At 52.2% G+C, this 14,272-nt stretch overlaps 1 protein-coding gene across 2 annotated transcripts in view; it reads right to left on the reverse strand.

Moving 5' to 3' along the window:
• Positions 1-14,272, reverse strand: part of EEFSEC (eukaryotic elongation factor, selenocysteine-tRNA specific) — a 162,082-nt gene that overhangs the window by 144,373 nt on the left and 3,437 nt on the right. The window lies entirely within an intron of this gene.

Raw genomic sequence — 14,272 nt, forward strand, 5'->3', positions numbered from 1 at the left:
AGGGTTTGAGACCCCGGGTCTGGGGGTGGGGGACATGGTGGGGGAAGGGGCCGTGCACCAATACGTGACTTTCAGCCTTGAAAGCCACTCCCGGAAAACACCACCTAAGAGCTGGAAACAGGCAAGTCCTCATACAAGTGCAGACACGGCCCCGCTCGGTGGGACCCTGTCCCTCTGGGAGGTGGGGGGGGCCACCTTCTTCTCCTGGAGACACCCTGCTTTGGTTAGCACCATGGGCTCGCAAAGACAGAGCAAACTGAGTGGAGAGGGCTGACAGCCGGGCCCACATCTTCAGACGCTTTCAAAGTTAAGTCACATAATCTGATGATGTGAAAAGGGGAGAATACACATTTGACCCCTTGCTTCAAACAGAAATCTTCCCGTATGGTTTTTAATTGGAAGGCAGTTGTTTTGCTTTCGCAACACTCTTTAACCTCTGCCACTGTAGGTACAAGGCTGCAAACGATACTTCCATTGATTAAAAAAATAAAAAACAAACATTGAAAGAAACAATATTTTTCTTTTTAAGGAAAAAAAAAGATAGCGAGCAGCTATTTTCTGGAGGGGTCACCACTTAAAGGCGTATATCGGACGCCACCCTGGCTGCAGCTTATGGTTTATTTTGTCTTGGAAAAGCCCGAGGTCATTCTAACTCTGTTGACCTGTTACCCTCCACAGTGATCATCTCCATCCAGGACCGCAAGCAAACACTGCCCTCTTGTGCACTGAACAGTGCCGAGTCGGCGCGGAGATGTTTCCACCCAGCACCCGTGGACGCCTCGCAGGCAGGCGTACAGCTGCCTCTCCGCGGCCCGGAGGGGTGTCGGGAAAGGATGACACACATCTGTGTCCAGGGTGCTTGCCAAAGTGTCCCCAGACTGCCTTCCGGGACAGACTGTGAGGTAAGAGGAAGAGGGAAAGATTCAGCTGAAGAAATCAGACCAAAAATAACTAACTCTTATCTTTCCTAGAAAAGATTCATTCCTCAGGACTTCCCTGGCAGTCCAGCGGGTAAGACTCCGCCCTCCCAATGCAGGGGCCCCAGCTTCGATTCCCGGTCGGGGAACTAGATCCCGTATGCATGCCGCAACTAAGAATCCACATGCCGCACCTAAGAAGTCCACATGCCGCAACTAAGACCCGGTGCAGCCAAAATAAAAATAAATAATTAATTTAAAAAAAACTTTACTGGTTACCATGGCAAGTTTTCTTTTTGCCTACTTTAAAAAACTTTTAGAAGTGACTAATGAATCTACAATAACAGTATATAGTACTTTTTTTTATCTAGGAAATATCTGCCAGGAAAAGATTCCATTTGATTCCAGAAGGAGAAAAAAAAAGGCAGAGGGAACCCACGTTGCTGTTTCTCAGAGGAACACCGAAAGCTCAGTCATGGTCCCTCTTCTTGCTGAGGAGCCCCGACCTGCAGGGTTACCTGCAATCTGGGGACAGAGCTCCATGCCCAGAAGACCAACCTGGCATCTCAAGGGAGCCTCAAAGGACGTAAAATGACAAGAGCGAAGGCAAAGATCCAGTCCAGTCTGAGGCCAGGCCTACGTGGCAGGAGCCTCCAGGGGAAGCCCTGGTCTTCTCTGAGTGAGTCTTCCACCCAGAGGCTGCACCCACTCTTCCACCCTTCCGGGCACAAGCCAGGATGGGCCAAATCTCACGCCAAACTCATTTCTGGGCAAGAAAAGGCAAAATCTGCCCCCAGTGCATTACCTTCGACCCAGTGGGCACCCCGGAAGGAAAGGGGACGGAGAGAATGTTTCGGGGAGTGTCTGCATGCCTGCGGCCAGGAGTCAGGAGGTGGGCTGGGTGCCAGCGACTTCAGCTCCTTCACGTACCGGCTGTGATGCCCAGAGCTTGGCTCAGTGGTTTGGGAATGTGTGAACCACAGGCGGTCAAAGGGCCGGTGTTAAACGGCCAGCCACAGCCCCAGAGTCGTGACAGCTGTCCAGCTCACGTTATGCCAGGGTTACCTGCCGCCACCTGTTTCCACGTCAGCCCCTTCCTCTAGCATGGGAAGAAAATGGGGGTCCAGGACCAGAAACGGGGCTCAGGTGCATGAAGCCGACAGGACGGCCTTGCGGAGGCCAGACGGGAAGGAGGCTGGCTGCGGCCCTCCCTCCCGGTCCCTGCCCCCCATCAGAACGACAGGGCATGCGGCTGCTTTAACCTGCAGCAAAGCCAAGACTGACAGGCTCCACATACACATGTCTGTCCAGACACGCCAGCCCCACAGCAGATTCCTTTTGTGGACGCTGGCTCTGACACAGTCAGCCAGACTGAGCCTCTCGTGTGTGGGGCAGCCTGACCATCTCCTGCCTCAAACCCCTCCCACGTGCTACTCCCTCTGCGGGCGTCCTACCCCGGCCTTCCCAGCACGCTCACAACTTAGTGCTGCGTGCTGCTGCTCACTTCTGTAACACCCGCCTCCTCCACAACGCACACTGAGCTCCACTCCTGCCCGGCTCACCCACGTAAACCCCGCTCCCAGCGTGCAGTAGGCGGCTCGGGGTTTGCAGAACGAATGGATGAATGAATGCATCGACATGCCTTTCCTCCTGCAATGTCTGATCTTACGGAATTAGGTCACCTAGCCAGATTTCAGGACACTAAGAATCCTGGGAAGAGAAGGGAAAGACAGCCAAGGAACCAGGCTAACCTATGCAAACAGCCCCCAGCCTACTGCAAAGAGCAGGTGCCAGAGCGAGCCAGGAGCCACCAGGAGACAGGTGCCAGGAGAGGGGCGGGCAGAGTCCACCTCAGACGCTACAGCGCCCCTGGTGCCGGGACTGTGGCAGCACACACTTCCGGGGTCTCCGAGCTTTCCTTCGGGGACGCGCGTGGAGAACTCGATGGAGAAGCTGGCAGGCCCAGGGTCCAGCCTGTGCCCTCTGGCCGGGGGAGCCTGTTCTCTTTCCCCAGAAGCATCGCATCACACCAGGGCTCTGTAAGCGTTGTGTGGACCCCGAGTTCGCGGCCAGCCTCCCGGGTTCCTAAGAACCTGGTGCTCCAGGAAGCCTACGTTCAGGAGGAACTCAGGCCCCCAGTTTGACCACCAGGGACGGCAACCACTTCTGGTCATGTGGCCCGACGAGACCTGGCCGAGCCGGGTCACCTGCTGGAAGCCACCACGCCAGCCCGCCTCTGGAGGGCCTCCTCCCCCTCAGCTTCACAGGCTACCTGCAGGACACCATGCTGGGCCACAGGCTCGCATTAGGCTCATTTCCCCGTCCCCGAGCTCCGGGGCAAGTTTAGAAGTCCTCGTCCTGTCTCAGATCAGGTCTGAATTAATACCCTTCCTCCAGAGAACTCCAGTAGCAAAGTGAAAACAGACGTGCTCAACAATGGCCTTTGAGAGCCCCAGCAGGGACGGCTGGTGACAATGCAGCCCCAGGCTCTGAAAGAAACCTTAAGGTTAAAGGTTCACAGAGGCAGAAGAATTACCAAAGTACAAGTTTGTTCAAATTTCCTCCGGCAGATTTAAACAACCAGGGTCAAGCTGAAGATTGCCGGCAAAAACCTATGAGACAACTCAGCCCCTTTGAACTGCGTGGAGAAAGGAAAATATTCGGTCTGGGAGGGATCTATGTTATAGCTTTTAAAAATGTTCTTGAAAAGGTCACCCCTGTTAACTCAAAATCAGCCCACTGAAGGATGTTTGAAAACTGCTTCTCTAAAACAACAGGGCTGCGGGCCCTCACCGTGTGCGGTGAGTTGCACGGGGTCGCCGTGTCCCCAGCATCAGTGTGCTGACCCTCTGTGGGCCATGAAATTAACCATCAGCACAGCAGAAATCTGCTCCGAGTTAAACTACTTTGCTACGCAAAGTGGCCTGAAAATGAAATATGAGGATTGAATTTCCACTGAAAGATTAACTTGTCTAACCTCCAGGCAGGCTTGCTCGGCTGTGAACCCTGTGTGGCCGGCCGGTGGCTTGAAGCCCCACAGGAGGCTGGATGCTGGCCGCGGGCAGAGGGAAACGACCTGTCACCCACTCATTCATTCATTCACTCACTCGTCCATGCTGCGCGCCTGCACCGAGGCCCTGCCCTTGGTCCTGGAGTCGGATGACAGCAGGACCCCATCCTCAAAGGGATCAGGTCGAGTAAATGCAATGACAACAGATGGGAGGACACGGGGTCCGGGGGCCCCGCGGGATGGTATAGACCCTCACCTGGTCGAGGCTGGGGAGGGCCAACGGTGAGGCTTCCCAGAGACGTGGTGTAACCAGAAGACGCCATGAGAGACCCCGGTCTGTCTGTCCAGAGACCTGCAGGCAGCTCGTTAAGCCTGGAGTCCTGAGCAACACAGAGACACTGACCCATCAGGAAGTGCCCTGTCAGCCTATGCGGAGTTTAGCCTTTATACCAACAGAGAACAAAGGAAGACTTTTAGACAGGGGAGTCAAATAATCATGTTATCCGTTTAGAAAGAGTTCTCGGCCACAGAGGGGAGGAGAGTTTCAAGAGGCGGCTGGAATCGAGACACTGCAGGCAGGTCGTGCTCGTCCAGTGCAGAGTGGACGGAGGCCTGTCCAAGGAGCAGCTGTGGTGACGGGCAGAGGAGGCGAAGGACAGGCAAGAGTCCGTAAGGAGTCCGTGAAGGCGAAGGAGGACACGCTGGGGACCGCGTGACTGGCCTGCCCCGCTGTGGGCACTTACTGCCAAGCGGGGGTGGGGAAGGGGTCTTGCAGGCGTGGAGTCTGGGGGCCTGTGGGGCTCACTGATGGAGAAGCCAGCCCAGCAGGCACTTGGATAGCAGGTCGAGAGCTGCCTACTGAAATGTGACTTAACTAAAATCAAATTACAGTTTCAGTTCGTCGGTTACACCAGCCACTGTGCAAGGACTCCACAGCCACGGTGGCGCGTGGCTGCCACCCTGGGCTGCGCTGCTGGAAGACACTCCCACCAGCACAGAGGATCCTTCTGGATGGTGCTGGGAAAGCTCTGCAGAGACTCTTCAAACACTGTCGCTCGCAGCCAGCGTGTGCCAGCCCTCCCCAGCCAGGTCGACGCCAGTGGTGACCCCCAGCTTTCTCCCAGCCTCCCGTGCTCTGCCCGTCCGTGGGCTCCAAACAGCAAGCGCTCAGGAAATGGAGCCCGGCTTACAGAAAGTCTTTTTTCTCTAGAGCAGATGCTCTGAGGCCCGTCTCTGAACAGATCATCATTTTAGAGAGCAGGGAACACTGGGGACAGACACACACACACACACACACACACACACATACACACACACACACACACGCGAGGGTCTTGGGTGCCTAGGGCGTGAGGCCCTGAAATTCACCTGGAAATGACCCCGAGCAGAGTAAGCGCCACCCCGCAGTACAACCTCGTCCCAGCATCAGGTGACCAAGGCCGAGCCACCCACTCCTGGAGCTTTAAGCCACCCGCGTAACCCCACAGCAAAGTGTGGAGCCCCGTGGCCAAGCAGGGCCGGCTCCAGAGGCCAAGCAGGTCAACGCTGGCAGTTCCAAGCACTAATTTTAAAAGGAAAAAGTCAGGTTTATCTTTAGGTAGCACCTGTGCATGCCACCAAATAAATATCCTCGGGAAGTAGGTTAGAGACAAAGGAAATTATTCTAGTCTCCTTGAAGGCCCCAAGACAAGAGAGGCATCATCACAACACAGGAGATACGGCAAGAGGGAAAGTCAACTTCTCTCTCAACAGCAAAACTTGTTTCTTCTCCTGCCAAGAGAGGATCACCACGTTAACTAAGTCCCCCTCCCCACGCAGCCACAGCCACTTCAAAGCAGCAGGAGCCTAATCACGAAGCATAAGAAAATAAAAGACCCAATTAACAAAACACAAAACTCCAATAATCCAGGGGAGAATGGAGGCAGAAGTCTCTGCTTTTGAAAAACTGACTTACACAGAAAGTGCTGCTCAGGAGCCGGGCTCCCACCGAAGCAGGTGCAGGCTGAGGTGCAACGGCAGCTTGGGCAGCCAGGCCGCCGACACGTGACCTGGAGCCGGCTCCTGACCTCTGCAGCCTCATTTCTGTGGGCGACACCCTGAGTGTAGAGGGAAACACCCCCTCGGGGTCTGGCTGGCAGGATGCCATGAGATAATCAAGGGTCCAGAACAGCGTCCGTCCGGACAGGAGATGCTCCCCAGGCACCACGCCCCTCCTCCGGGCCTCCACAGGGCATTCCTGCATCTGTACCCCCAGAGCCACACTCTCCCTCCTGGCGGTGTCCCCCTCCTGCCTCCAATGGCCCTAGACCTCTGTCCCAGGTCCTCTCTTCAGACTCCTTAAAAGCACCCGAAGGATCTCCCAGCTGAAAACGCACCCACCCTCCCCCCGACAGGAGGCTCCCCAAGCTCCTGAGCTCTGGGCCCCGCGGACTCTGCAGCTCAGCCGCACACCTGCCCACACCTGAAGCACCGAACTTCTGGGTTGTTTTATGAAATCTGCCAATTTTTAAACGCTGGCAATGAATTTTTAAAAAAAGACTTTAGCAGACTTCCCTGGTGGCGCAGTAGTTAAGAATCCACCTGCCAATGCAGGGGACACAGGTTCGAGCCCTTGTCCGGGAAGATCCCACATGCCGCGCTGCAACTAAGCCCGTGCGCTACAACTACTAAGCCTGCGCTCTAGAGCCCGCGAGCGACAACTGCTGAGCCTGCGTGCTGCAGCTACTGAAGCCCGCGCACCTAGAGCCCTTGCTCCGCAATGAGAGAAGCCACTGCTGTGAGAAGCCTGTGCACCGCAACAAAGAGTAGCCCCCACTCGCCGCAACTAGAGAAAGCCCGTGCGCAGCAACAAAGACCCAATGCAGCCAAAAATAAATTAATTAAATCAATTTAAAAAATAAAATAAAGGGATTTCTCTGGTGGCGCAGTGGTTGGGAATCCGCCTGCCAGTGCAGGGGACACAGGTTCGAGCCCTGGTCCGGGAAGGTCCCACATGCCGTGGAGCAACTAAGCCCATGCGCCACAACTACTGAGCCTACGCTCTAGAGCCCGTGAGGCACAACTACTGAAGCCCGTGCACCTAGAGCCCGTGCTCCGCAACAAGAGAAGCCACCACAACAAAAAGCCCGTGTGCCACAACAAAGACCCAACGCAGCCAAAAATAAATAAATTAAATAAATTTATTTAAAAAATAAATAAATAAAAAATTTAAAAAAATAAAATAAAATAAAATAAAATAAGACTTTAGCATATGGGCCATCAAAACATATCTGCACAAGACCCTAGTGTGGGACGAGACCCTCCCAGGGGTGGACAGACAGGATGAGCCGCCTCCTGTCGGCACTAAGGACAGGAGTGGGCAGGTCTAGGAAGAGGTCAGGAGGTGCTCTAAAGGCCTTCCAGAAACAAGCAAATGGCACTTCCTACACACCCACCACAGCCTAAATAATGTGTCGGGCACATTTAATCCTCTCAAAATATGTTCATTTATTTAATCCAACTCAATTATTTGTTTAATTCAAATATTACTGAGTAAAGATAATCCACAGAATGGGAGAAAATATTTGCAAATCATATACCTAATAAAGGACTGGTATTCAGAATACATAACGAACGCTTACAACTCAATAATAAAAGCCAAATAACCCGCTAAAAAAAAGGGCATAGGATCTGAGTACACAGTTCTCCAGAGAAGATATACAAATGGCACAAGAAAATATCAGGGAAATGAAAGTTACAGCGACAATGAGATATCACATCACACGCACTAGAACGGGTACAATCAAAAAGACAGACAACAACAAGTGTTGGCAAGGCAGTGAAGACATCAGACCCTCCTACACTGCTGGTGGGAGGCAAAGCAGTGCAGCTGCTGCAGAAAACAGTCCGGCAGTTCCTCAAAAAGCAGACACAGAGTTACCCTCTGACCCACCAATTCCACTCCTAGGTATAAACCCAAGAGAATGGAAACATGCGTCCACACAGAGACCTGAACACAAACATCCACGGCAGGATTATTCATAATAGTCAAAAAGTGAAAACAACCCAAATATCCTTCAACTGATAATGGATTTTTAAAAAGTGATCCATCCATATAATGGATACTATTTGGCCATAAAAAGGAATGATGGGGGAAGGAAAAGGGGAGTTTAATGGGCACAGAGTTTAGCTTTTTTTTTTTTTAATGGCTATAATTCACTATGCTATAAATATGTCCTTATTGCTTATCTATTTTATTTATTTATTTATTTATTTGTTTGTTTGTTTGTTTTTGGCTGTGTTGGGTCTTCGTTTCTGCGCGAGGGCTTTCTCTAGTTGCGGCAAGTGGGGGCCACTCTTCATCGCGGTGCGCGGGCCTCTCACCATTGTGGCCTCTCTTGTTGCGGAGCACAGGCTCCAGACGCGCAGGCTCAGTAGTTGTGGCTCACGGGCCCAGTTGCTCCGCGGCACGTGGGATCTTCCCAGACCAGGGCTTGAACCCCTGTCCCCTGCATTGGCAGGCAGACTCTCAACCACTGTGCCACCAGGGAAGCCCAGAGTTTAGCTTTTGTAAGATAAAAAGAGTTCTAGAGATGGAGGCCACTGAACTATTAACTTAAAAATGGTTAAGATGGTACATTTTATGTAATATGTACTTTACCACAATTAAAAATAAGAATAGATTTTTAAAAAAGGAATGAAGTATAGGTCTTGCTATAACATGGATGAACCTTGGAAGCATTACACTTGGTAGAAGAAGCCAGACACAGAAGGCCACATATTGTACGATTCCATTTATACGAAATGTCCAGAATGGGCACGTGGGCAGAGACACCGAGTAGATTAGAGGTTGCCAGGCCTGGGGTCAGGGAGAAGGTGCAGGACTGCTAATGGCTGTGGGGTTTCTTTTCGCAGTGGTGGAGCTTAGACTGTGGCACTGGCTACACAACTCTGTGAAGAGGCTGAAAACACTTAAGTGTGCACTTGAAATGGGCAAATTTTACGGAATGTGAATTATATCTCAGTACAAATGTTTAAAAACAGCCTTGACTGTCCACTCTGTGCCTGGCCCTGGCCTGGCCCTAGAGCCACGCAGAGGCCTCCAGGCTAACGGGAACAACAGGTAGAACGCCTCCTAGTCACCTCAGGTGACCCAGAGCTTCAGAGACCGTCATCTCTGTCACCCTGCGCAGCACGGCCTCGAAGGCCTGCTGGTCAGAGGGAGACTCAGGCCCAGCGTGGTCCAGGCCCTGGCCAATGCAAGGATGAGACAGAGGGGAATAGGTCTCAGGGCTTAATTTACCGGTTGGTTCCTGGGGCGCCTGCCCGAATCTTATTCCAACCTGGATGGAGTGATTCTGAAGAAAAACCCAAGAGCCACAAAGGAGATGCTAAGTGAAAAGTTTAAAAGCAATTAATTTTAAATGATTACAGCTTTACCAAAAGCTGTGGCTATGATTTCCTTCTGACTTTGATTATAACCTTCCAGCAAAATATTCGTCTCATCAAGGCAAGTCTGCATTATTTTCTATTCTTAGCATGACTGCAAAATATTCTTTGATTTAGCATTTGATATGTTTTGTTCTCAAGGGCAAGCCCCACGACAAGAAAAATGTACCCCAACAGAATGAAATATGACTACCTGCTTCCACTTTTCTTTCTTGTTGGTTCCTGCTCAAATATTCTGCAGTCATTTAAACTCAAGGCCGCGTCTCTGATGTTATGCTGCTCCCACACTGTAACCCAAACCCAAGCAGTCACCCACTATCCAGGGGCAGAGAAAGTGCCGCAGACGGAGCTGGACTTGCGTCTCCTGGAGACGCTGAGGGCGCTGAGCTTGGAAGGAGAGGGAGTCCTGCCCAGGTGCGCACTGAGGAAAAGGAAATGAAGACCCAACAGATTCTAGGAGCTAAAGAAGCTAGGGCTAAAGAAGCATTTACACTTACATCAACGCCTTTAAATATGCCTCAATACTTTAGGACAAACGTATGATACCATAACATAACACAATGCATTTCTGGACAGATTCATTAAAAGACTAGGGGCTAAGAAAACCAGAGTGTCTTTTTTGTTTGTTTGGTTGGTTTTGCATCAGAAAAACATCCACATTCCTGGGGTGGCCAGGCCTCTGGTTTGTCATTTCTGCTTGGGCCACACTGCCTGCTGGGGACTAAGTGCAGACGCCCAAAGAGCAGTGTAAAAACCTGGTGGAAAGCACACGGTCATTCGCACATGAACCTGTCTCAGGGGTCCAAAGAGAGCATCTCAGACAGACTGCAGGCGCACTCCTGGATAAAACGGCCCAAGGGACCGTGCTTCTTCATGTTGTCACACGAGCACAGAGAGTTGGAAAAACAGAGAAGGGGAAGTAGCTTCAGTGTCATAAAGAATGCTCTCTCCCAGGCCGCAGAGACAGGCACCCCCAGGGCTGCTGACTGACCTCCAAAGCTAGGAGCCCTGAGTCAGACTTGCAAGGCAAGTCTTGGTAGATCAGCAGCTCCAGCCAGGGGGTCCAGAGAGAGCCCAAACCTGGCGGGAAGCACCGCTTAAACGGAGGGGCGTCGGGGGGGCACAGGAGGCTAGCGATCAGGGTGACGGTCGTAGCAAAAGAGCTGCTGTTCATTAACCACAGGAACAAAAGCCTGGGAGACAATGCACTGTTAATCGTAGCAGCCACCAGAGGACTATAAATTGCCAAGCCAAGATACCAGCATTTTTCAGACCTCTTCCTTCCTGCCAGAGTGAGATTGAGGATGGGTCCAAGTCCCTCACTCCCACCCAAGTCTTTAAAACATACATTACTGAATCTTTTTGAAGTTCTAACCCTGAAAGATTTATACTCTAAAACAACTCAGAGAAAAATACTGCCCAGAAACACCATCACAGGGCCTGGAGCGGACGGGCACCCTTGTCCACTCACACTGAGAATGTCAGTGCTCCGTGGGCAGATCAGCGTGCGTTCAAACTAGCTCTGACCCTTCTGATCTGTGTTCCCTAACCTCTCTGAGCCTCTGCCTTGTGATCTGTCCCATGGGAGTATCACCTCTTACCTCCCAGGATTGCTCTGAGGGTTAAACAAACAAACAAAAAAGTCACAATGCTGGCACTAAATACATGCTAAGTACTGTTGTCACTATTAACCCCAGCACCACTTAGGAGTTTTATCTATGGCCACAGGGATCAAGGAGATAAAACCCAATTTTCTCTAAGTTAAAAAATGATCTTTTTGTACATGAAGGTATTTTGGGGGAGCGATAGAATTAAACAGAGCTGGCTTTAAGATACACTAAACTTCAGAGGTATCATCATGGAACTCAGACAGTCACTCTAATTTCCTTCTGCTTCGGATAGGGCATTCAGCAAGGGGTCTGAGTCACTCCCAGTGAGCTGGGAACCGCGGTGGCAGCCCCGCCTCCCAGCAATCCGGGCACAGCTGCGCTGCCAGCTGGAGCCCCTGCTCAGCCACCTTGCCTCCTTCTAAAGCTCCGGCCTCATCACGTCACAAACCTACTCTAAAAGCATTCCAGGGCCCTTAGAAGAAATCCGCACCGAGGGCCCGATCTAAGCCCCACTCACCACTCTACACGATCCCGCCTTCACCTTCCACACCTCTCCCCACTCACCAGGCCCATTTCCAGCTGCTAAGTGCTGGCAGCTACCCCTGGCTCTGAACAGACAAGACAGGAGGTTCACGCCTCAGAGCCCCACCCAGGCTGTGCCGCCACCGGGCAAGCTCCACCATGCCCCAGCAAAGCAAGTCACCCCTGTGCAAAGAGCCCCAATGAGTCACTCTGCACAGCGCACCGCACTCTCCGCCTGGCTCTGCTGGCAGCCCCCAGAGGGGCCCTGCTGGTGACTTTTGATTGCCAGCCCCCCCCCCCAACCCCGGCTTCATTCATTTGGGACTTCCGAGTGCCTCCTACATGCCGGGCTCGGGCCCAATTCCTGCTGTGCTCTCGTGGAGGACAGAGGCCATCAACAAGCACGCCAAGCGTATCAGACAGCACCAAGGGCTAGCAGGAAACAAAACATGGACGTGAGAGAGTGTGATGGTAGAGAGCTGCGGACACGTTAGGCCGGTAGGTCAGAGGAGGCCTCTCCAAGGAGGTGACACTCGAGCTGAGACTTAAAGGAGGAGGGCACAGCAGGTGCCACGCTGGCCCGTCCAATAGGTAGGAGGAGGCCAGCGTGACTGGAGGTCAGGAGCCATGGATGAGGCTCAGGGGAGGGCAGAGGTCAGACCGTGGGGCGCTGGGAGGGCAATGAGCAGCGCCTGCACAGTCTCCAGCTGACGGCTGACCTGATCTGAAGAACATCCATAAAAGGAGCAGACTGTCCACCGCGTGGGGGGTCAGCAGAGGGAGGAGGGGAGGGCCCACCGTCTGGAGAGGAAGGACGAGGTCTGGGAGACACGCGTGGCCTCTGGAACACGAGGATAATGAAGGGGATTCACCAGACCCAGGTCAGGGGCAGCAGAGCAGGTTCCAACGCCTACCCAGGGAACTTGACTTTCCAAGCTTCAGTTTTCTCATCAGAAGAGTGGGGCCCATGCCCCACTACACCCCCATCACTCAGCATTATCGCATAGACGCAAGTTTGTAGCCACAGGCGTGGGCCCGGGCAGGCACTCAGATGCAGCTCCTATCCCCCCAAAGGAAAAAAGCCACTTTTTCTTCTCACTTCCCTGAGTGGAGGGTGGGAATCTCATCTATTGAAGTAAGAAGAGTAGCAGCCCTGGTCCCACCACTGCAATGTGCTCAGGTCACATGTTAACACCTGTAAAAAGACAAGGAGAGTCTCCCCTCTCAGGGGCAAGAGAAACGTAAGAGCCGCAATCTTCGTACAAGAGGAGAGAAATCCCTCTTCATTTCTTCAACAATTTACAGTCTAAACCAAGGACTTGTCAAATGCTTGGAGGCGTTATAATTTGGCGCCTGAAACCTTCTGTCCTATGAAGAAACACCACAAACGTACATGTGGAAGGGGAGGGCAGAGTACAGTGACCCGGGAAGTGGCAGCTTTGGAGTCAAGCAGAGCCCTGGGTCGGCCACTTCGTACAGCCTCCCCAAGTCCCAAGTCCCTCGATGGTTGAACAGTAGCCACCACACTCCCTGCAGTGTTTGCCCGGGAAGTGGCAAACGTGCAAGAAAAGCAAAGCCAGTTGAGATCTGCCAGAGTGTGGACGGTCCAGAATCACGTCCGAGGTCACAAGGTCGGTGAGGGAGAAAGCCAGGCCTCACCACAGACTCCAGAAGCATGTCCTTCACTCCCTACACCTGTCACAAGAAAAGACCAACAATCTGCCTTCCCATTTTTTAACCTCCAACCTACACTGGCTCAGAGAACGTGTCCTAAAATGTACCTGGATGTGACCAAACAGAAATCAGTTACAAGGGGAGGGGAGAGCAGAGAGGATCGCGTGCCCCTTCACATGCATCTGTGGCTGGAACACGGCCGGAGTAGAAGATGTGAGGCGGGGGACCGGAGCAGGTTCCTGCTCTTCTTTGAGCCTCCAGTTCCTCCCCTGAAAATGGGGAAATGATCTCAGACCGCCCGCAGCATGGACCAGACAGGGGATGACAAGGTGAAAGCACTCAACACTCATCATACAGCAGGGCCCGCTGTGCCCAGCGAGAGATCAGTGCAGCTGCCCACCAGCAGGCCGATAAAACCATCTGACCAAGTAGTGTTCCTATACGTGCTCGTGGGTGCAGAGAATGCCACCGGAAGGGACAGGAGGAAGTGGAGAGCAGGGAGGTACCAGGTCCCTGGGTCAGCAGTGAGGGGGAGTCTCTGAACTATATATACACCCTTTGTGCCATGTGCTTGTGTTACTCTACCATTTTTCTATATAAACAAAACACCTGTCCATGGAGTCAAGTATACTGAAATGGGTGTGGAAAAGTAATCCACAGACGTGTACTAGTGGCTTCCTCTGGAGAGATGGGAGGGGTAATTAGGGGCTTTCTGCCTGGTTTGTAACGTTCTATTTCTTCAGAAGTAGAAGGTATTCATGTACTACTTGTATAATTAAAATTAATTAAATGGTACATCTCAGGAAGGCTTTTGGGCAGTACCCATCACGACTCTCTGCCCCAGCATCTCAGTTCTAGGGTCTTTCGTTACAGACACACTAGCACACCCACCAAAGACGTCTGTTCTATAAAACTCACTGAAGCATCGTTAGCAAAAATGAGTAACGACATAAATGTCCATCATTAAGACATTCAGAAAATGGTGGTGCAAGTGTACAACGGAATTGCACGTGACCTTTAAAAAGAATGATGTTGCTTTATATGTACGAATGGGGAGGCCCGAGTATTGAGTGAAGTACTCAATCTGACTGGTGGTACCATTTTGTGGAAAA

This window comes from Balaenoptera musculus, chromosome 11 (genome assembly GCF_009873245.2).
Source record: "Balaenoptera musculus isolate JJ_BM4_2016_0621 chromosome 11, mBalMus1.pri.v3, whole genome shotgun sequence".
NCBI classification, from domain to species: Eukaryota; Metazoa; Chordata; class Mammalia; order Artiodactyla; family Balaenopteridae; genus Balaenoptera; species Balaenoptera musculus.